The sequence below is a fragment of the Mustela erminea genome, chromosome 9 (assembly GCF_009829155.1).
Source record: "Mustela erminea isolate mMusErm1 chromosome 9, mMusErm1.Pri, whole genome shotgun sequence".
In the NCBI taxonomy this organism is placed as follows: domain Eukaryota; kingdom Metazoa; phylum Chordata; class Mammalia; order Carnivora; family Mustelidae; genus Mustela; species Mustela erminea.
The window spans coordinates 90,984,018-91,007,591 of NC_045622.1; the positions used below are offsets into that span (position 1 = coordinate 90,984,018).

Below are 23,574 nucleotides of genomic sequence, written 5' to 3' on the forward strand. Positions count from 1 at the left end.
CTCAATTCTGTCTCCATTTGCTTTCAAAGACTCTGATTTTGAGAAAATCTAGTTTTGGTATTGGCTTCTTGGGAGACCTAGACTAACAAAAAAAGATACATCTGGCAGAGAAACATGCTAAGTGAGCCATTCCTTAGCCTCAGCTGGTGAATGAGTTATTGAGGAACACACTAGCTCAGCCCTTATTGAATTGAAAGGAACATAAGCAAGCTGGAAGGCTGAGTACCGAGTACCAATTATGTGTTGAGCCTATGTACTAACTGCTTCTCATGCCTTATTTCACCTAATCCTTTCAATAATTCCCTGTAGTAGGTTTTTTTGTTTTGTTTTGTTTTTTTGTTTTTTGGGTTTTTTGTTTTTTTGTTTTTTGTTTTTTTTTTTTTTAATAGATGAAACTGTGGCTTACCAGCTCATGAATTTTGGAGGCAGAATTCCAAGCCAGATCTTTATTTTAAAGTCTATGCCTTTAACTACTCAGTACTATAGCCTTGACCAACAGTATCTTTGATACCTTTTCTTATTGTAAGAACATGCTAATAATATGTCTGTAGAAGAAAAACATCCAGTTCACCATCTCTAACACGACCACCATCATCATCACTATCGTCTTCATTACCATCAGTTACAACTCTCAGGGAGATTTGCAGTTAGCGAGCATTCACACAGGCAACCTACTTTTCACTTTTCGTGACTTCTTAGTGAATTAGATAAGCTTTGCAAATAAAGCCCAAAGATGTCTTTTTAAAAGAACTCCAGCATTTTTTTTTTTCACTGTCATGCTATCTCTCTCTTTATGCCATGTCCTCATCCAAGGTGAAGTAAAGATGTTCGGAATTTAATACTTTCTTAATACACCAGCTTTAACTGCCAATAGGACCCTTGAAAATTTGGTTTCATAGCTGGGCCTGGTAGGACAAATCTCGTGTCTTTATTCTAGAAACAGCTCTCTCTCCAGGACCAGGAGGACTGGGCAATTTGGGTGGTATTACAGGAAACCTTTTGCCTCTGGGTCAAAGTCACTGGGCTCCAGACCAAGTCAGTAACGATCAAATGCCAGTCTGTTTGACAGCTGTCTGGTGGCCTTTGTGACGGGGCCTCCAGCCAGTCGCTTATGGGCAACCTTCCATGCTGCATTCCGTGTTTGCTGCCATTTGTAACGACAGGCACGGCAGAAAGGTTGGCAGTTCAAATAGGCATGGAGACCCTTGGTATCCATTACTGGAGACCAGCATTTAAACCCTAATTCCATAATAGCCCCTAAACCCATAGCAATTTCTTTCCAAAAGAGGGGCCTTTCTCTGGCCCACCTGCCCCACTCCTCAACCCCACAACTTTCTCTTTTCCAATGGTGAGATGAAAATTTACCTTTGAGTTAAACACAAGGTCAGATAAAATAAGTCACTGTGAGCAGTCATTATATTTTCTGTCACTGGACCAATTAAGATTTCCAGCTGTCAGGTTTTGATGTTGCAGCTCCATAAAAAACGACACTGAGATGCATTGATCTGTGTCAAAGCTGCTTCAGAGGGAAAATTGGACCAAAAATAATGATAATTGTCGTAGGATGTCACACTATTAAATGAAAACATAAAAAGCAAAATGCTGTGGAGAATCTGCAAAGTCATCCTTCTTGTCGAGGTAAGACCACACTACACCAAGGCAAGCCCACTGTTTCCGTGATTGTCCTAGCTCTGTAGTGGATACTCTCCCTGATCTCTAAGATAAAACTCTGCCTAGTTAATGCAAATTTGATTTCCATTGCATTTTCAAACTAAATATTTAAATATAAGTGTATTTACATACATAATAATTTAGACAAAAGAATTTTGCTAGAATTTCAAGATTTAGGCAAAGTAGGTCATCTTTTGCCTATACTTTAAAAGAGTTCAGCCTATTAGATTCACTTGACCAAAAAGGCAAACTTCATTTAATCTTTGTACAAATGTAAAATTTTCTTTTGCCCATCAACTTCGAGGGGTATGCATGGGCTTATATAAATTTGTTCTTTGATGGAGATCTAGTTGAAGAAAAGTATAACATTTTTTTGCAAGTGAAATGGGGAGCAACTAAAGGAAGTTAAAAGTACATACCATATAATCTTCACAAGAAGAAATGGGGTGTTCCAAAGACACAGAGGAGAAAGGGTGTTCCTTGGCTCCTTGCCACTCCCCAAAATGACTGAAAATAAAGAAGCAGGGTTTAATGAGCAAAGATGTGTTGTTGAGATGTTACTGAATCTACCACAGGATGAAAGAACGGGAGGTGACCTTATAATGATCTCATTATTTAAATATTTATTTCTTTGGAGGAGGAGTTCCTTATTTTACATTTCCCTGAGCCCGAACAAAAAATGTAAAAATCTGAAATAACTTGAAACTCAAAGAATCATTTTTTTCTGAACACACACTGTCAGGTTCAAAGTTGGTTTCTTGTTAGAAGGGGGCAACACATTTTCCCATAGAATATTGTCCTACTTCACTAGTGATTTCAACTTGACTATCCTATAAAATAATCATTTGGATAAGAGAATCTTGCTAGAATCTCAAGATCTATGCAAAGTAGGTCATCTTTTCTTCTGCTTTAAAAAAAGTTCAGCTGATTAGATTCATTTTACCAAAAATTCAAACTCCATCCAGTCTTTGCATTCAGGGAAGCTTACATTCTCTTTTCTAGCAATCTTGAGGGGCATCGAAGGATAGTTCCCAATGTAGTAGATTTTACCCTGTACAAATTAATGAGATAAGAGCTGGTAGTGAGCTCGAACCACTTTCATAGTCTCATAAGGGTCAATTACCAGGATTTTAAGAACTTTTTGAGTCAACTATTGAACACTGCCATGATTAAAATTAAATTATATGAAGTTATAATTAAGTAAATTATATTTAAAAAACAATACATATTGAAAACTCATCATTTCCTAATGATTTTGATACTTCCTACCACTGTCCTGTCCATTGTAATGTTTGACAGAAATACTATACCACGGTGTGATTCTGTGCATCTCTTACCAGCTCTGTGCTCAGTGTTCAGTGATATCACTTCAGTACCTTTGTTTCATTATTCCCCTTTTATCTTACTTGTTAACATAATTAAAATAGTAACCAACATTAATGTGGGAACCATGTTCATGTGCATTGTGAATACTGGCTATGAAAGCAAGAGTTCAGCTAAAATTAATCAGAGCTTTGAAGGAGAATCAATTAGCTATTTGGAAAAAAGGATGTTGCATATTGTGTTAATAATTATAAATTTCATGCTGCATATGTCTTACGTTGGTAGAATTTATAATAAACTTATGCATGTGTATATTCACAGTGTTTATTGCCATTTTCTTTCAATGGGGGAAGGGAGCCAATTGTTAAACATTTATCAGCAAACCACTGATAAATCCGACTAGCAAAATAACATCAGATTACGGAGGGCTTTACAAACCCGACAAGGTAAAATATATCACTGTCATACAGAGAAGTGGAAATCATCTTAATTAAGCTTTGCAAGGTCCATGAAATTTAAGTGGCCTTCACAAAAATTTGGCACATCTGCTCTGAGAAACCTGGATATAGCACTTCACTATTTCCTTCAAGACTGGTACTTGAGTGAACATGAACTGACAAAGATCTTCTGATGAAGGTAGGGCTCTAAATGAAACTTCAAAATGAAAAGGAATAATATTTTCATGGTTTTTTTCCCTGCACATTAAAGAACCTTAAATACTTTTAGCTTACTATAATTTGCCTCTTTTCCAAGGTGAAAAAAATAAATTAAGCATGCTCCACCTTTTAGTAAGCACCTGTACTTTTAGAATTGCATGAAATAAGGGATGTTTTGCAGCTCTTTTCTTATAGATTCCTTCTAGACAGTTCATTTTTAAAGAAATAATATAAAGTGCTTTTAAAAGCACTTTCAATAGATTTCCATCATCATCAAATAGATGTCAGTGTACAAATGTGTATGCAAAGGAATTTCCTGCATCATTTACAATAATGATAAAGTAGAAAGAACATCAAAAAAGGACCAGCTAAATATCTTACAGCAATCCACCCAAGCAATACTATATAATCATTAGAAAGAATGAGGAAGATCTATATATAACAACATGGGATGATTTCAAGCAAATAAATGTAGCCTAGACTGCATGGTTTGAATGTAGTATTTTAAAAATTATAAGTATACTATATTTGAATAAGCATAGAACATGTTTTAGAGAATTCATTTTAAACTGCTAAGAGTGATAACCTCTGAGGAATGGGGAACTTGGTTTGGGGATTTTACATTTTATTTTTTTCTGTATGGTGTGCATGTGTGTGTGCTTTCAATGAGCAAGCATTAATCTAATAATAACAAATGCCAAGAAGTCATCCTAGAAAACAGATGTTTCAGGTAGATTTTGGTCCTTGCTTTTTCTTGCAGGTAGAAGTCGGAAGGGAAGGATTATAACATTGACAGTCCAAATGTTATCAAGGGAAATAGTTGCCAAAGTGTGCAAAACCTCCAGCTCCTTCCAAGGTCATAAACATTACATTCAATGAAGTCTCCTCTACCCGTGTGTGTGTGCATTCACATGCATGTGTGCTTGCACACACACACACACACACACACACATAGTGGAGGTATTAAGCCATATTAGTATTTAAGATCCAAAGAAATCTAGTAAAATCCAATCAGTTCTCTTCTTTTTTCATGATGCTATAGCAACCGAACTAGAAGCTACTTCATGAATTAATGGCAGAAAAATTAACCTATAAATGGATCAGACTCTATGTGGCCAGCAGGGGCATTTGGACATTCTTTCAAGGATACACTGAGACTAGTAGAAAGCACTGGTATATTTTTGATGACTGGAGGAAATTTGGCTTGTGTCCTTGCTCTTATCTTTATAGCAGTTCCGTGGTAGGCAGTGCAGATCTTTCCACCTTGCTGCTGTTATCCCCAAACTCTTGAACTACTACACATTTTCATTTTCACAAGCTCAGAATACCTCTGGGTGAGATGGTAGAATAGAAGGGAAGAGAGTGATAACATGAGGGGCATATGGGAATAGTGGAGAGGAAAATGAAATAAGCATGAAATAACTCAACCAGATCAGAAATAATGACACTAATTATTTTACCTCATGAAGTATGACACTGGACTTAAATCATTACCTGATCTCTCTTTTACATCAGAAATATTTTAAACAAAGCCAGTTCAACGTCATTTAAGGCATAAATAAACAGAAAGATGGATAATTAGCCATTTTGGGCAACAGGCCTCTCTCCACCCCACCCACTCTTCCCACTTAAATAATAGGAAATGCCATGAAATTTTACTCATACGTCCACTTGTTTATTTGTTCAATATTTTAGAGGGCAATGATCATTAACTCTATACCAGATACTGTGTTTAGTGCAAGTGATAAAAAGAACAAGTCCGACGCATCCTCTGTAATTTGAGCTATGAGTACTTCAGTGATCTTGTCTATTACAACTTTCCCCTTTCTGTTTGGCGTACCCCTTTTTTTTCCCCTCCAGGATGTATTTAGTTCTTATATCTTCAGAAATTTGGTCTGACAATTTGTTCCACTGGAGAGGCCCTTCTGCTCACCAACCACATGGCTATCTCCGTCCTTCCCAATCAAGCCATTATTCAAATGTCAACTTCTCAAGGAGGCTTAACCTGCCTAGAGCATTAGGTTTGCAGCAATTGTGGCACCTTTTCTCCCTTTAGGATGTATTATCTGAAACACTATATACTTTATTTATTTATTTATGAAGTTTGTAATTTATTATCTACCTCCTTGCTCTACAATGGTAGATTCTTAGAAGAAGGGATCTTATTGATTTTACTCATGATGTATCCTGAGTACTAAAAATAGCACCTCGTGCATACCTGTTTTCCAATAAATACTTTTTCGAATGAATGAACATGACATACACAAGAAATGTTTTGAATTTCCTGCTTTTACTTAGTTTTTGAAAGATCTTCCTCTTTGTTGCTTCTGATGTATTCTAACTCAAATCTCGTTCCACTTCTAGTAACAATTATGATTCTTTTGGTTAATGTTTTTTCCTTCTTTCTGCTATTTGGATGTACTTCTTTTTGTCTACTTGGTTAATTGATTTCTATTTGAGTGTTTGTAAAACCTACTATGAATTTATATTTGCAGTCACCTGCAATATTTAAGTAGAAACAAAGCAGTATGTAGCACAAAGTGATTATGTATAGAAAGAGTTATGGAGCACATAAATAAAATTTAATATCCATAATAATATAGAAGGAAGGAAAGGAGACTGGAAAGATCCAAAAAAATGGGATGAAGAAAATAAAAAGAAGAAAATCTTCACTAATTTCTTAAAGGGAAGTTGAATCACAAATTCTCAGTAGTCTCTATTGTTTTCTCAAAGATGACCTGATTTTTGGGTGCCTGGGTGGCTCAGTGGGTTAAGCCGCTGCCTTCGGCTCAGGTCATGATCTCAGGGTCCTGGGATCAAGTCCCGCATCGGGCTCTCTGCTCAGCAGGGAGCCTGTTTCCTCCTCTCTCTCTCTCTGCCTGCCTCTCTGCCTACTTGTGATCTCTTTCTGTCAAATAAATAAATAAAATCTTTAAAAAAAAAAAAAAAAGATGACCTGATTTTTAAAAAAATCTAAGAAATGTGTTTTGATGAGTCAAACTTCACTGAGATATGTTGCATCGTTTTCTGAATCGGAAAGGTTTTCATTCCAAAAAATTGTTCCCTCATAAAAAATAAACTTCAAATCAATACAGGTAAGCGTCCTATGAACACTGGCTCTATCAGGCCCCAGGAAGAGTATATAAAGTCTCTTGAAAATGGACTATTTCTGAATTACTGTTATATTTTTAGGCTTAGATTAGACAATGTGGATTCCCTGATCTAATTCATGGCCATTTCTTTTTATTTATTTATTTATTTATTTATTTATTTATTTAATTTTCCAGCGTAACAGTATTCATTGGTTTTGCACTACACCCAGTGCTCCATGCAAATTGTGCCCTCTCTAATACCCACCACCTGGTTCCCCCAACCTCCTACCCCCTGCCCCTTAAAACCCCTCAAATTGTTTATCAGAGTTTCACAGCCATTTCTGATTACGGAAGATTGGTGACATTGACGAGTTGGCCTGATATGCCGAGAGGGTTTTCATAAACTTGATATCAACATGTTAGATGACTTTCACAGAAAAATCATCCTCAGTGAGTCTCAGTTTCCTCATCTATAAAATGAATTAACCTGGAAAAGCTCATCTCCAAGGTCTCCCTGATCTTTAATATAATGATTTTATAAAATAATTTATGAATTATGGTAAGATTTCTCATCTAGCTAGAGAGGAAGTACTTTATACAAAATAGCTGCATTGAAGGAAATGTTTCCAAGGGAAATACATCCATATTTCTTACCTGGAGAATGAGAACCACATTTCCTGCTTCTGTATCTCAGGATTTTCATGAACAGAAAATCCCTTTTCCCTAACTAATAAGTTACTTGAATAAAGTCATTCAGCTGAATAAATGACAGGATCAGCACTCCTAGGTCTTAGCCTAGTCATTTACTGTCAGTCATTATATGCAGAGAGTGTTTTTCCATGGTCTTGGCACTGTCAGCAGAGATGAAAGAGTAACAACAACAAAAAATCTGTCTGAGAATGGAAGAAAAGGTAGTTAAGCTAAAATAAGTATTAAGAGCTTTTATTCCTTTCAAGAAGGGCATGAAGCAAGGAGTTGATGTTCTATGAGCAAGCTACCTACCTTCCGTTTATTTAAATCTCTAATGAGTGGAAAGGACTGTCTCAACTGTGAAGGTATTCTTTAGAGCAGAAGTACTGCAGGTCAAACCAGCACAATTACTAAGGTTACCTCTTGGAAACGAGCTTGAAAGTTATTAGCATGATGCTGAATGTGCCTCCTCTGTTTTCTAAGTTGCTGTGACCAAAGACATCTATAGTTGAGAACTAAAGTTATTTCAGTTCTGTATATACCCTTTTGTCTCAAAGCATGGGACCTTGAGAGGAAGTCTGCAACTTTATAACCAAGTGACCTTGGATAGGTGAATTCAACCATCTAAAACTCCATGACATAGGGCTTCATCCCAAGACTCTGAGATCATGACCTGAGCCGAAGGCAGAGGCTTAACCCACTGAACTATCCAGGTGTCCCTGGAGGAAGTGATTTTTAAGAGCACCTTCCTGCTCTCCAATTTTGTGGTTCTTGACAACTTCGTTCCTCTTTTTTTTATTTTTTTAAATTATTTATTTATTTGAGAGAGAGAGAGAGTCAGACAGCACAGGGAGGGGCAAAGCAAAAGAGAAATTTTAGCAGACTCCTTGCTGAGCTTGGAGTGGGACATTGGGCTTGATTTCACAACCCTGAGATCATGACCTGAACCAAAACCAAGAGTCAGACATTTAACCAACTATACCACCCACGGGTCCCAACTCCATTCCTCTTAACTTCGTCTTCCTCCTTTTTGCAATGACTGATTTTGTTCAGTCAGAAGAAAGTTTTAAGAAGCTATGCCATCCCCATCATTGGCCCAGTCACCATCTCATCCAGATTTGGCTGCTGTGCATGACCAATGGTTAGGATGAGACCAAGCAGTCACCACCCCTTGCCCCACTGTCAGTCTCTGTATTCAGTGTCCAGACAGCAAATCCAGTACCAAAGATAGCAGCACAGGGAATCATGGTCTGGGAGGCTCACATTGGAAGTACCATGGCAGAGAACAAATGTCTTTGCAAGGAAGATTTTGGAGACAACAAAGTGGTTAAAAGTGATATGATTTATTCATCAAGAATGACACCAAGAAAGACTTTTTTTGGGGGGGGGCACTAAACTTCCATAAATGACCAAGAAAGTTCCATTACAATACAGGAGATGAAGAAATTGTAGAGCATTGTCCTTGAAAAAAGAAAGAAGTGAGGAGGTGGGCCCTGGTGGGTTCCAGTGCCAGACAGTAACAATACCAGAGACCCTTAGAAATTCCACAGTTTTTTAATGTCATGAGACTTGTCTTCACAGCTGCCAGCAGAATTATGAGAATATCAATAGTGAAAGAAAGAAGGAGAGGATAGCCTAGGCTCCTGAAGTACTAGCTATGGGGACTTAGTGGGTCTTAGTCACAGTTTTCCAACACTCAGGCAATAGTGATACATGATACCAACAATCAGGTTGTAGAAGGATGAAGTGGACCAGTGTTCCTGAATGTTTATTGGGCAATAGTCAAAGGTTCTACAAGGAATGTACTGAAGTGAAGTAGATAAAGAAATTCCAGGAGATGAAAGTCAACATAAGACAGCATCTTAACATCGATAGCCCTGTAACTCTAATACCCAGCCAGAAATGCAAAATCCTAAAACCAACATGGCATAGTTGGTTCTATGGCATAGAACCAACAACATGGAATGTCTACCAGCTGCAGAAATGCTCTCACTATCAACCCTATTATTATTGAGGATGGTCATTTAATAAGAATACGGAATTCCAGTAATAAGAACTGTAAAGCATTTTGAGCTAAAGATCTCAGAAGCTGTGGCATCTGTGGCTCAGCCAGTTAAGCTGCTGCCTTGGGCTCAGATCATGATCCCAGAGTCCTGGGATTGAGCCCTATGTCAGGCTTTGTGCTCAGCAGGGAGCCCGCTTCTCCCTCTCCCCCAACTCAAGCTCCATGTCTTGTTATTGCTCTCTCAAATAAATAAATAAAATATCTTAAAAAACAAGATCTCAAAAGCTTGCTTTTCCCCCCGAAGGAGTGAATGTTTTTTGTTTGTTTATATTAAAGACATTTCTCTTCAATAATGATAAGCATGCTATAAAAAAGCCTTTTTTTTTTTTTTCCCTCAGCACACCTTTAAAAACTGTAAAGTTGTTGACATCTGGCAAGTTGATATTTTTAAAAAGCTCATTTAAAAAGCTCATTTGGAATATAATTTTACAAATTAGGTTTTTTTCTCATAAAATAAAACATGCAAACAACTGTTAAAAATGGTCCTAAATACTTGTAAAAAAAAATAAGTGGTTTTGTTTCATGAAATTGAAAGTTCTTTAGCTCCTCAAAATTCTGTTCTTGAAAATTCTGTTCTGTTCTTGAAAATGGTATTAAGCACAGATGCTGATAACAATAATAAAGGAGTGGCTACTAACATTTATTTAGTTGTGGTGAACTCTTAAGCATATTTATTTAATATTAATCCATTCTAAGAGGTAGGCAAACTCACTTTCATTCACATTTGAATTGCTTTGACATTGACTTGCTTTAGAATATGTACTTAATCTAGAATTCATTGAACTAAGGATTCATCATGAATCTGTGAACTTCTTTGAATTAGGTTCAAAAAATATATGGAGTGGGGTGCCTGGTGGCTCAGTCAGTTAAGCAATCAGCTCTTGATCTCTTGATCTCAGGGTCATGTTGGGCTCCCCAGATTGGGCTCCACACCCAGCATTAAAAAAATGAAAAAAGGAAAAAAACTATATATATATATATATATAGAGAGAGAGAGAGAGGTGTGTGTGTGTGTGTGTGTGTGTGTGTGTGTGTGTGTGTAACAGTATGTGAATTTCTAAAGATTAAGATATATGGCTTTCTTCAGTTTCTCAAAGTGCTCTATGACCCTTTCCATTTAAAAAGGTTTAAGAATTTTATCTACACAGATATTTGGAGGAAATAATTTGGCCCCAGATTTAAAAGATAATGGTAAAAGTTTGTAGAAGAAATGGGATGATTGTAGGACATTTTAGCTAGCATTTATTGCATTTTTTGCAAGAACATTAAAAGGTGTCCTTTGATTAGTGATGTGTGTAGATTTTTGAAGGGTATGCCAACTTTCTCCTTTGCTCTTTTTCTCCTGTGTGAGATATAATACATGAAATATGACCTAAGCTATTAATCTAAACATTATTCTCATTAGTTTCAAAGCACCGTTATTGTTCCAAAGTATTTTTACAAATGGCACCCTGCTTCATTTTGCCTCTGCTTTTACATTCAAGACCAAACAAAGCTTACTATACCCCCTTCTCTTCGATGCTGAGCTAAAAAGCAGAGGTTGGTATCTCCAATTCCAGCTGTGCTTTTATTGTGCTTTACATCAATCAAAGCTTCAAAAAGATTCCAGAAAGATTTTTCTCAGTTTTCACATCAGAGGGGTTTGCACAAAATCACTGTGCAGTAGGGGGGCACTGATAAGAAATCTCGGAAGGAAAGAAAGTGTACGGATAGGAAGGCTCTGGGAGAGGAGGCTGGTGAAGGATTATCAATGTCCTAGAAAAAGTTTTCTGAGGGAAAACAGTGCAAAGAACAGTGAAAGAGTCATTTACAATAATCTGCAACCTTTTGAGCAACAGTACAGGCTACAGTGGGCACAGTGGGTAATAAGGAGGCCGAAATGTACACGGTCAGATGTACCCAACTGTAACTCCTCTTATGTGGGTACCATTGTCCTCCTGAAGGATAAGGGAGCCCCTTCCTTCTCTGGTGATAGCAAAAGAGAGCCCTGACTATAACTGGCAGGCCAGTACAGGAATTAATTCTTACCTTTCTTCAGGCTTTTTTTTTTTTTTTTCCAAATTAGAGCCCCAATTACTGCCATTCTTGTCTTCAGCTGCCACAAATCTTTCTCTCCCTCTCCCTCCCTCGTACCCTTTTTCCCCCTCTCCTCTGCCTCTCTCTCTCTCTCTCTCTCTCTCTCTCTCTTATTAACATGGAATGTGCCTTTAAATAATAACAATTAGGAATTCTCAACTATAAGGTGTTTTGGGGTTTTCTAGTGCTTCCTCACTAGGCAAACAGCCCCCAGTGAGGCATGGGGTAGCATTTTTCCTTATATAGTTTTCTCCTTTTTTTATCTCTACAACATTTTACTTTTCTTCTCCTTTTTAAAACTCTCTTCCTTTCCCCCCACCCCCCTTAACTTTGGTGTGAAAAGGCCTCACATTATTATATACCTGGTAAAATATTTTATTATTTATCATATGTTGAATCTCTACAGTATCCCAAGAACTGTATTAAGTACTTAACGTGCATCATCTCCTACACATAGCAATACCACCATCAGATATTTGTCCCCACTTTACAGATGGGGAAACTGAGTTTTGGGGATGAGATGCCCATTTGACAATGTTACACAGCTGAATAATTGTAGAGGTAGGCCTGCAACTTAGGACCTTCTTATTCCAGAGAGCTGGGCCCACCCTCACTATGCTAGGATAACTCAAAGTACTGAAGAACAGCTACAACTGAGCCCTGAAGGTCAGATCCAAAGAACTATGGCCAAGATCTTGAATGGAAAAAGTCACCGTGTCTTCTTAATTTTCACCCACCCCCCAAAACACGTTGACCTATGTGTGAACACTGGTTCTACCAGTAACTCACTATAAAACTTCAGGCAGATAGTCAAGAGGTTTTGACTTTGCATTATTTAGAATGTTTACTCTACCAACAAAAGGTCAATAATCTGTCAGGCTGATCCCCTATTTTTTTAAATGATTTTATTTATTTATTTGACACAGATAGAGATCACAAGTAGGCAGAGAGGCAGTCAGAGATAGAGGGGGAAGCAGGCTTCCTGCTGAGCAGAGAGCCGGATGTGGGACTCAATCCCAGGACTCTGGGATCATGACCTGAGCTGAAGGCAGAGGCTTTAACCCACTGAGCCACCCAGGCACCCCAGGCTGATCCCCTATTAACTCACCTATACACATATGCCATTCAATTTCAGCCTCCTTGGCATACTCCTTGTTTAACCTTACCAGTAATACTTCCTCTATACTGACACACCTGTCTTTCAAGACACAGGAGAGTTTCCAAAATCTGCTTGAAATTTCTTCTGACTATTCCAGCCCATGCTAATCTCTCGATGTCTACTGACCACTCGCAACATATACGGTTAGCGACACACATCGAAGCACTTGATTCAATAAAATTTTTCCTTAGCAAAGTTGTGCCTTGAAAAAAAAAGTAACTATCTTACATGCTTTAATCTTTGCCTTTGTTTCTTGGCATAGTGCTAAAACAACATCCTGGTAAGACAGGAGATTTCCATCTGAAATCTCCCTGTTATTTTGGAATAGGTAGGAATTGTAGAAAAGTGACAGAACCTGCTCAATGGCTAAAGATTTCTTCATTATGGTTGTAATATGAATTGGGCTTTTCCCTACAAAGTAATGTATGGCTATCTCCATGGTTTCTCAGAAATGAACCCCTAATTTCTGGCTTAACTCCTTGATTTATTACTTTTATCCCTTCACTTATTATACTTGGGTTGAGTATAGATAGCTACTATATAGATAGGCCACTCAATAGATAAACATATTCTCCTTGACAATTCTGTCATAATATTCTTTGACTGATGACCTCCTACCTGCTCAAAAAATAAACAACCATTAACAAGAATGCATTCTACAGTTATTTTCCTAAGAGATACTTCTCTTAGACCTATAAAAGGGCCCACATAAATATTAAATCTAGAATCAACAAACTCATTTATTTTTCACCTTAAATGGATATATATATATATATTTTTAAGGTAGGCCCCATGCCCAATGTGGAGCTCAATGTGGGGCTTAAACTCATGACCCTGAGATCAAGTCCTGAGCTGAGATCAAGAGTCAGATACTTAAGCAATGAGTCATCTGGGTGCTCATGGTTTTTGTTTTATGTTACGAATAAGTGCTCTTTCTAGAAAATTTAGGATAACACAATGAATAAAATAAAAGTCATAACATGGAGGTAATCATTTAAATCACTTTACTACATATGTTCCCAAATACACACACTCACAGTACACCAAACACCAAAATGGGATTATAATATACATATTTTTTCTGTGTCTTCCTTTTTCACTTACTACATAAATGGCATAAAGTTGGCTATAATTCAAATGTTTTTAAAGGCTGAGTTGTGGATATAATCTGTTTTGACATTACACTGTTTTTAAATGTTTTATATCCTATATATGATACGTATTATATTTTTGTGTATTATAAATAAGACAGAAATGGAAAACCTTACTTGGAGTTGACCAACCATGTTTCAGGAGTTGAGAACGCAGAAGTACTGCGAGTCATGGTGATATCAGATACGACACAGGGGTGAGGAGATTGTTTGGAAGGAGAATTAAAATGCCAAGGAGAGTATTTCAGAGTCCATAGCAACAATTTGGGTAAGAGAGGGTAAGGGTTCTTAAATTTATCTTCCTGACTTCCTATAAAATTAGGTGGTTTGGGGAAGGAAAGACAGAGGAAGTTAGAAGATGGGGAAAAAAAAATCATATAGTCACTAGCTTTGGTGATGAACTCATAGTGACAAGCTCTCTGGCCAAGGTTTGCCTCACAGCAGCAGGTACCCCACAGGACAGAGGTCTGAAATGAAGAGGCAGGCATGGGAACACACACACACACACACACACACACACACACACTCACACATACAGAGAGCTTCATGATATGTAAATTTATGAGATTGATAAAATTGCCAACAGAGAATGCACATAAAGAAGAAAAGTAGCCCAAGGACTCCAGTGAAGTCAGAAATTCAGTAAAACTATCAACTCTAATATTATGATTATTTGCTTAGGCTCTCAGTACTCCATGTTGCCCAGTACTATCGTGGCTTCCCACCTATAAAATGTGGATAATCATTACTTGCCACTGGGGATTAGTTGCTAGAATGTTGGCAAGGCACATAGGAAACTTGGGATGGAATACTTCGGACAGATACATTATGTTATTATTATACTCAGCACTATTCTCTTTCTTGTTAGGAGACTGCTTATTTCTCAGCTACCCTAGAACTTTGATGGACTTCTGGGAAGGCAAGCTCTATTCTCCTGCTCTCTGATAGAGTGATAACTGCTAACCTTGTCAGTGAGGCCAAAAGATCCAAAGCCAGGGCATCCCTTCCTCTCCATGGAGGACTCCAAAAGTGGCAGCCATACGACTGCATGGTCTTCACTGGGTGGAGGGCTTTCAGCCTGGTATTTTGTGAAGACTAAGCATCAGAATAAAAAACTGCAAGGGCATCTTAGAGGAACTGGTAGTCTACAATTGTCAGTACAACCTAAGGAGCCAGTCAGTTGGGGAAGGAACACCAGACCTGAATTTATCTTTTCTGCTGCACCCATAGGCTCCATACCTAGGTTGTTCTTCAGAATCATCAGGAAGCCTAATAGATCTGTATGGCCAGCGCCATGTAACTAAAGAGAAAGACAAGCAAACCCAAACAATTTTGGCTAAAGTATTATGTTTAGTTTAACTGCACGTTTTCAGGAAAAGGGATCCTTTCAATACCTAAGTTTTACTTTGCTTGAGTTTGAAGGGTTTAGAGAAAGGAATATAAAAAAGAAAGAGAATGATCAATTAATAGAGATTTATTGGTTTGTCTAAAAAAAATGTCTGTTTAAAATTTCTTTAGGGTGCCTGGGTGGCTCAGTGGGTTAAGCCTCTGCCTTCAGCTCAGGTCATGATCTCAGGGTCCTGGAATCGAGTCTCGCATTGGGCTCTCTGTTCGGCAGGGAGCCTGCTTCCCTACCTCCTCTCCCTCTGCCTGCCTCTCTGCCTACTTGTTATCTCTCTGTCAAATAAATAAATAAAATATTTTTAAAAATAAAATAAAATTTCTTTAAATACCTTAGAAGCCTTATTAATTGATCACTCATCTATTTTTGCAAAGTACTGATGAGGCCAAAACAACACACACACACAAAAACCACACTTTTCCCCAAATCACAAGGGCATTCTCTACCACCTTGCCTGCCAGATAAAGCTGAGTGTCAGGAGAGCTAAACATCTGGGTAGGAGTAAGATAAAAATATCTGGGACGTCACCACCATATGTTGCAACAAAATGGCCAGCCCCATTCATCCAGGCTTTGTTTATGCTTTATATTAATGGACCCAGTCAGGGTAACCAGGCAGCCAACTAGCAGCATATGTTGCTCACACTGTGGCTGCCTTGATTCCATTTTCAGAGGCAGTGCATGGCTAGACATCACCCTCCGCACTCAAACAACTTAGCCATGACAGCACCAGGCACTTGGTTCAACTCCTGGATGTTGAGACATTCACTTTACCTGCTTAATGAATAGAAGCGTTTTGATCTGATCTAATGTTGACGTTTTTTGACGAGTTCAGGAAGAATAGAGGGGGAGGGGCAAGGGAAGGGTTTACTACTGTCTTATCTATATTGGTTTATTAGACATTCCTCAGTTCAAACTTTCCGTTAGTTCCCCAGAGCTTACAGGATAAAGTCCAAGCCTTCACTGTAAGATTATGGCAAGGACGCTGGTTTCTACATTGAATAAAATGTGAATCAATCAAGTTTTTTGAGCGGAGGAGACACAGACTCTGATTTATAATGAGGAGAGTGGAAAGGAAGAGGGGGGGGGAAACATCCAAAGATCCAGACATATTTTGCCTTCACTTTGCTCTTTATCCGTACCTCTCTCTGCTCCCCAGCATTAATTACGATTAAATGTGTGTCTTCACTGCCCCTAATATCCTTAATATGCTATGCTCGTCCCTACACCCCAAATTGGTTCCTCTTTTTCTTTCTATCTGAAAATGCTTTCCTCTGTGTAAACTCTATTCATCTTTAATTGTTCAGCTCAAACTTTCCTACCTAAAGAAAATGTTATCTTTCCATTTCATCCTTGGAATATTTGTAGATGATAATCACCTTCACATCTTGTGTATTGGTCCCTCACAAATAATGGATATTGTAATCCAGACTGTATGGCTAACACAGACAAAAATTTGATATTCTCATGTATTCGGGAGACTAACAATGATAATAATTAGACATAAACAGAAAGCTTTGACAAGTCCCTAAGAGGGTTTTGTTTTTTTTTTTTTTAAAGATTTTATTTATTCATTTGACACAGAGAGATCACAAGTAGGCAGAGAGGCAGGCAGAGAGAGAGAGAGGAGGAAGCAGGCTCCCCGCGGAGCAGAGAACCCGATGCGGGACTCGATCCCAGGACCCTGAGATCATGACCTGAGCTGAAGGCAGCGGCTTAACCCACTGAGCCACCCAGGCGCCCCCCTAAGAGGGTTTTATAGATTCATTGATTCATTCATTCATTCAAACTTTTAATAAGAGTGTATATAAAAACTGTAGGGTTAAAGGCACATGCAACATGGGCCCTGTCCAGGGGAACATCAGTCTAAAAAAGTAGGAATACGATTTGAGGAACAAAGATGAACTTCTTGGTTACAGAAAAAGCAAGGTCTAGGAGAAAATGCTCTGATCAAGGCACACCAGGATGGCAGTAAGTAGCTGGACAGAATCTGTCCCACTAGCATCTCTCCTGTTCTGCTTTTAGAGCCTGGCATGTGAGCACAGGAGGAAAAGCTCTATCCAAATGCTTCATGGCTCCATAGAGTTACTGCAGACTGAATGCAACGGTGAAGTAAGTCTTTAGTGCTCGGAAGGGAAGAGGCCAAGGCACAGCCTGCCAGAGGCTGTCCGAACTAACCCACTAGTAGAGCAGCAGACGGTGGCAGTAACAGATGCACAGTGCCAAACCCCAACACAAGGAAGAGCAGCGCTGTGAGCAACTGCCCCATGAGGGCTCTAGCTACAGCTGGAGTTTTCAGCTGACGTTGTAGAGTTCTGGCTGCCGGCGCTGAAGGAAGTGCTCACTGAGAGACAGCCTCTGGGAGAGGTTGCTAGAGGTGTAAGAGAAGGGAAGAAAGGCTCAGACCTTTGAGGTCAGAGGAAGTTTGGGATTGGCAGTTACAGAGCATGAGGAAGGGCTGCCCACTTTCAATCCAAACCATTCAAGGATGAACAGCTGCTGTGGCTAGGAGGCAGGGTTAGTCTTTTTTATTACCTTTTAAACATTGAGTTCAGCTTTTTCGATGGTGTTTTCTTTTCTTTTCCTTTTCCTTTTTTTTTTTTTTTTCTGGAAACCATAGAAAATCACAGTCTCCCAGCTAATAATGGAATCAAGAACTGAATGGTGCTTATTACCTAAGGATCTTTCTTTTCCCACACTAAAAGAAGTGGCCCAAGCCAATGATTCAGTGAACCTGCATGACTGTTTTACCTACACTGTAATCCTAGATCTCAGTGTTCTGTGCCATTAGTCCATTTTCCTCAGGGAAACCACAGTGCAGTATCTAAGTCAGAGCCCATGTCTCTACTCAGGACATGCTAATGACTTCCCCTTTTCTTGGGAGTAGAAGGCAAAGCCCTTACAGTGGCCTTCAAGACCCCAGACTCTCCAAGCTTCACTGTACACCTGTCTTTCCTCTGGCGGTTCTCCCTTTAGCTCATTCTGATCCTCCTGATTGCAATGACCTACCTACTGCTTCCTGAATCTAGGCAGGGCCCCACTTCAGGGCCTTTAAACTTCTTGTTTGCTTTGCCTCAGATACTCTTCCCCAAGCTGCCCAAAGCTCACTTTCTCATCCTCAGCGAGGATTTTCTCAAGGGTCACCTTTTCAGTAGATCTTCCTTAACCGTCCTTAAAAACAAAAACAAAAGCTATAACCAACCCCCCCCCCAAATTCTTCCAACCTTTTTGTCTCCTTTTTTCATCTCCAAGCTCAGAGTCTTTACTTCATTTTTGCATTCTGTTTGTCCCGGGTACTCCTCCGCTAGAATTCGGGCTGCAGGAGGACAGAGAGTTTTGCTATTGTGTTCACTGCTGTGTCCTCCGTGTCAAAGATAAAACCTGGCTAGCAGTAGCCATCCAGTAAAGGTACTGAATAAGCGAACAGATGTCTTATTGATCTGACCAGAGACTTCCAACTTGGTGAGAAAAACATTTTGTCCATTTTTTTTTAACTTTTTTTTTTTAAGATTTTTTAAAAATTTATTTGACAGAGATCACAAGTAGGCAGAAAGGCAGGCAGAGAGAGGAGGAAGCAGGCTCCCTGCTGAGCAGAGAGCTCGATGCCGGGCTCGATCCCAGAACCCTGAGATCATGACCTGAGCCTAAGCAGAGGCTTAAGCCACTGAGCGACCCAGGCATCCCATTTTGTCCATCTTTTATGTGTCTTGTGTGTTCCACCATGGTTCACATAAGGATGCAGCCAAACCCATCACCCACGTATGGAGTCCTTACCCAGCCAGGTAATATTCTTAAATCATGGTTTTTAACTATTCATAATTTACCAAATAAAAAGAAGAAACTGATGTATTCTTATTTTACTTTTGTCAAGACCATCTTAATGATCAAAGTAACAAGCTTTTATAATTTTTATTCATATACTTTCGAAATCAAGTTGGGATCAAAATGATCCAAGTTCTTCAAACCTACAGGGTTCTATTACAGACTGCTATCTTTTTATTCCTAGAACTCAAGTAACGAAAAAACTTGAGACAACGAATGGCAAAGAAACACAGAATGCATTCGTTACAGGACTTGCTGAATTTATAAAGAAAGGGAATTAGGTACAGAATTAAATGATATTTATTAACTTCCCACTAGGAGTCCTAGGGCCTGTTGCATACATTATCCCATTTATTCTCGCAATACCTCTCTAAAGTAGCGACTGTTATAATATTTAAAAACACAATAAGAAATTAATAGGCTACCAATAACAGCTAGTTACATGGTAGAGCCTTATCCAGCAATCCACTAGACCAGGATTTGGCAAACCATGGCAGTGGGCCAAATATGGCCTGTTGCATGTTATTTAAATTTAAAAAAAAAGTTTTATTTGAATACAAGCATACCTGTTTGTTTATGTATAACTGATGGTTGCTTGAGCACCACAATGTCAAAACTGAATTGTTGCAATAGAGACTATCTGGCCTGCAAAGTTAAACTTACTTACTGTATGACTCTTTACAGGACATGTTTTCCAAACCCTATACTTGACTGTAAGCTGCATGAAAACACGGATGTTGTTTGTATGTTCTCTACTTCATTCCTAGCATCTAGAACGTGGCCTGGCGTAGAATATGTGCTGAAGATTTTTGTTTGTTTGGTTGGTTTTTCTTTTTAGTGAGCAAATCAATGACTCCAGATCTATGGGACCCCAAATCACAAAATCTTCATTTTAGTCTTCTTTTTTTTTCTTATACATTTTTTTTCCTCCTAAGTTACAAATGGGTTTTCTATAAAGATCTGGTGAAACAAGGATCCCATAATATTTAGAAGGGACTTACCAAAATATAATTAAAGTAGAATATGTATATGGATACTCTGGCTTCAACTGCAAACCTGGCAATGATTAACAGAAGTCCGGGATAATAGTCTACCTTTGGTGAATTTCATATGTCCTCATGCCTTTAAAATTCTATTGTGCTCTTGAAAAGTAACTTGAAAGACATGGAGGATTTCCATATTCATTCTCTATTGATGATGTCTTAATCCACCTGCCTTGCTTTTCAAGTGATAGAAGGATTTTTCTATTGAGGGGTATTATTTATTCATACAGAGTAATAAAGATATTAATAAATGGCAATTATATTATAGCTCTTGCTGTGATCTGAAAATCCAGCTGTGTTCTCTCCACCTTCTGCATAGCTAAAAATAATAGATGCTGTACAACTCCGCCAACAGTTCTGCTGATGACGCACCAGGCTGAAGGGAGTCTGTTCCTCTTGTACACAGCTGCAATCTCTTAGCCAGTAGAGTTTTTTTTTTTTTAATTGTTTTTTTGTTTAGATAAGTGCAGCAAATAGATAAGATAGGTTTGCTCAGATTTCCTGTTTGAACAAGGTGATTCTTTGACTTTGTATTCAAGTCATTAAACTCACTATTTCCTAACATTTATGGGAATGGCTTACCTACCAACAGGTGATATCAAAAAAGGCCAGTTGGCTTCACTTAGTAATGTCTGAAAGCTTCAAAGAAACTATAACAGAAACTGTTGTTTTCATTAACCCAGGTTGTACTCCTCCTCCTTCTGAAAATAGCACTTCTATTTCCACTGGGGCAGCGATCTTCCTCTGCCTTTCCCCTCAGTCATTCTAATGAGTTTGACGTCACTGTAGTCTCCAAGGAATCAGTCCCTCATCCAGTTGTCATCTGCCGCAGGATTCCATTCTCACAACTTCAATGATTGTATCAGTGGCAAATGGATGACCCACATTGGGCCACTGAGTGTCAGATCTTGTATATTTGCTCAACTGCCATTTGGGGGTTGCAAAGTTGGGGTAACTTCAGAGCTGTTCGCAGTCAATTTGCACATTCTCAGGGAGAGATGGTTTGAGGGTTTGAGTTTAAAGCCAGCTTAGAAACCAACTGGTCTAAAAGATGAAGAAAGCAAAATAATGATTTCTGGTAACCTAGTTTGAGTTGTTAGAACCAAGGGTGCCTGAAGTTGTATCTCCAGACTATTTATTTTTGTGACACAATAAACTCTCTCTTTTGCTTACAGTGGGTTGAGCTGGGTTTCTACCATTTGCAACCCAAAAAGCCTTTACTGATTTAGAAAATGGATTCATTTGAGGATTTATCTTTCTGGAGAGTTCAAGTGTTTAAAAAGGGCACCATTTAGAATTGAACAAGAACTAAATTTGGAGTCAGAAAACCTCAATTCAAATTGTATCCTTTCAATTATCTGAGTCTTATTGAACTCATTTCTGAGGAAGCTATAATAATATCTGTGCCTGCCTATATTATAGGCTTGTTGTGAAGATCAAATGAGACAATGAATGTAAAACTTTTCCAGAAATTGAAAGTGTTGTGTAAAAATAATGATGGATCCATTTTCTGGAAAAAAAAATTTAGTGCCCCATTGTGTTTCATAACAAGATGAATTATCTACTCTCTCTTCAATAAAAGAGTCATTACAGGAGTACAAAAAACCTCATTATGAAGTTACTAAGTGTATGAATTTGACTCTTGTCACGAGTTCTTAGGGAAGTTTTATGGCAAGGGCAAGAAAAGCTGAGTAAATATCAAGTGTAGGATCCAGGTGAGGACATGATTTATTCACTCATTCAGAAAACATTTATAAGTACCAACTACCAAGTCAGGTACTAAAAACGACCCTAGAGATTCAGACAGCAAAAACACTCCAGGTGCAGCTGGGGAGATAGACCAATATATAAATAACTGAAATGTGGTAAGATAAATGCTATGATAGAGATAAGGATCAAATACTATAGAAGCAAAGAAATGGAATCCACTATCGATGCTTAAAGCAATTGGGGAAAGTTTCAGTAAGAACTTGACCTTTAAGCTCTGTCTCAAGGGATAAAATACAGTGCCCCTGGGAGACAGAGTTGAAGGGTATTCTGAAAATTTTAGACCTAAAGGTGACTATGGAGATCAAATAAGCTTTGAGCAACAGATATGATACTGAATTTCTGTTGAGAAAATTTGTATTTCAATTTCAGTTCTGCTGATAACTCACCATGTGACCTTGCTAAGGCTACCTCATTTCTCAGATCTTACATCTCAATTTAGGAAGGAGGGAGGGTCAGTGACCATTAGTATATGTTCCAACTCAAAGAGCCCATACCATATGTCTGAAATCCCACTTTACAGCAAAATCCCGAGATCTAAAAAAAGTAATTTGCCCAAAGAATGGATATGAATATAGAAGGCAAGAATGACTCCAGTCATAAACTCCAATGTAAAATTGCTCTATATGTTCAAAGTTATTGCATTTGAAATGAATTGTTACATATTTAATTTCTTCCCAAGTATTTTTGTAATTGGCAGCCAGAGACTCACTAGAAGGGTTGGTTAAGCCTGATGAGCAATCAGGCATCTGGCTGTAGTCTGTACTTTGTATACTTCTAGAGATAAAGGGAAGAACAGCAATTGTCTACTGTACCAGGAAATTACACCTTTGCAATCTGCCACCATAGGACTCTTCCCAGAAGTTGGGAAAGATCACACACCTGTGAAAACAAACAAGGAATTTTCCTGAATCTATGCCTAAAACTCCATGTGTCAGAGCTGTGGTTATGACTATTAGCAATATAGAACTCAAGCAAATTATTGTGCCTGGTAAGAAGCTTCAACTTTCAAATAGGCATACTCCTACAACAACTTTGTTTTGTCTTGCCAAATGATGTCAGGGATAAAAATTCTATTTATTCATATATCATCTAGGGAAAATGTTCTCAAAACTGGGCATCAACACCTTCCCAGTCTCTCAAAACTCATCTCCCCCATGGCCAGTTGGCCATTCCCAGTATGAGGAGGCAAATAAGTTTTTACACAGCTCACTAAATATTAATTAAACTGAAGGGTTACCATTTTATTCCTAATGAACACCTATGGGATGCACATTGCTAAGGCAACGGCAAATAGCAGAAAAATGAAAATTGTTGTCTAGCACACTGTTCTGCCAGCCATCTTTCCAGTGCCAGTCTCATTTTGAGAATGAATATATTCTATGCATCATTAACCAACCTTCCCCATTAAATGGCACATCGGTATTGTTCATTTAAAAGACACAATATACAAAAATCTGAAATTCTATATGTTATAAAATTTATATTATAAAGGGGTTCATCTCCTAACAGAGATTTTCAGTTGAATTCCATTCAATACAACAAATTCTGCTTAAAGCCTTACTGTGGGAGAAACATTTAGGGAGGCCTTACTGGGGATAAAAGGATGAATAATATTAGCTAATATTCATTGACTTTTCCAGGCCCTATTGAAACAC

At 38.4% G+C, this 23,574-nt stretch overlaps 1 protein-coding gene across 5 annotated transcripts in view; it reads right to left on the minus strand.

Annotated features, from left to right (window-relative positions):
• Positions 1–23,574, minus strand: part of LRRC4C (leucine rich repeat containing 4C) — a 1,206,407-nt gene that overhangs the window by 287,130 nt on the left and 895,703 nt on the right. For 4 of the 5 annotated variants that reach the window (XM_032357772.1, XM_032357770.1, XM_032357771.1 and 1 more), the window contains one exon: positions 2,091–2,178. The gene's annotated coding sequence lies outside the window, so the exon portion shown is untranslated. Of the gene's footprint in view, positions 1–2,090; positions 2,179–18,508; positions 18,592–23,574 lie in introns of those variants that run through there. The other variant, XM_032357773.1, reaches the window with a different exon arrangement.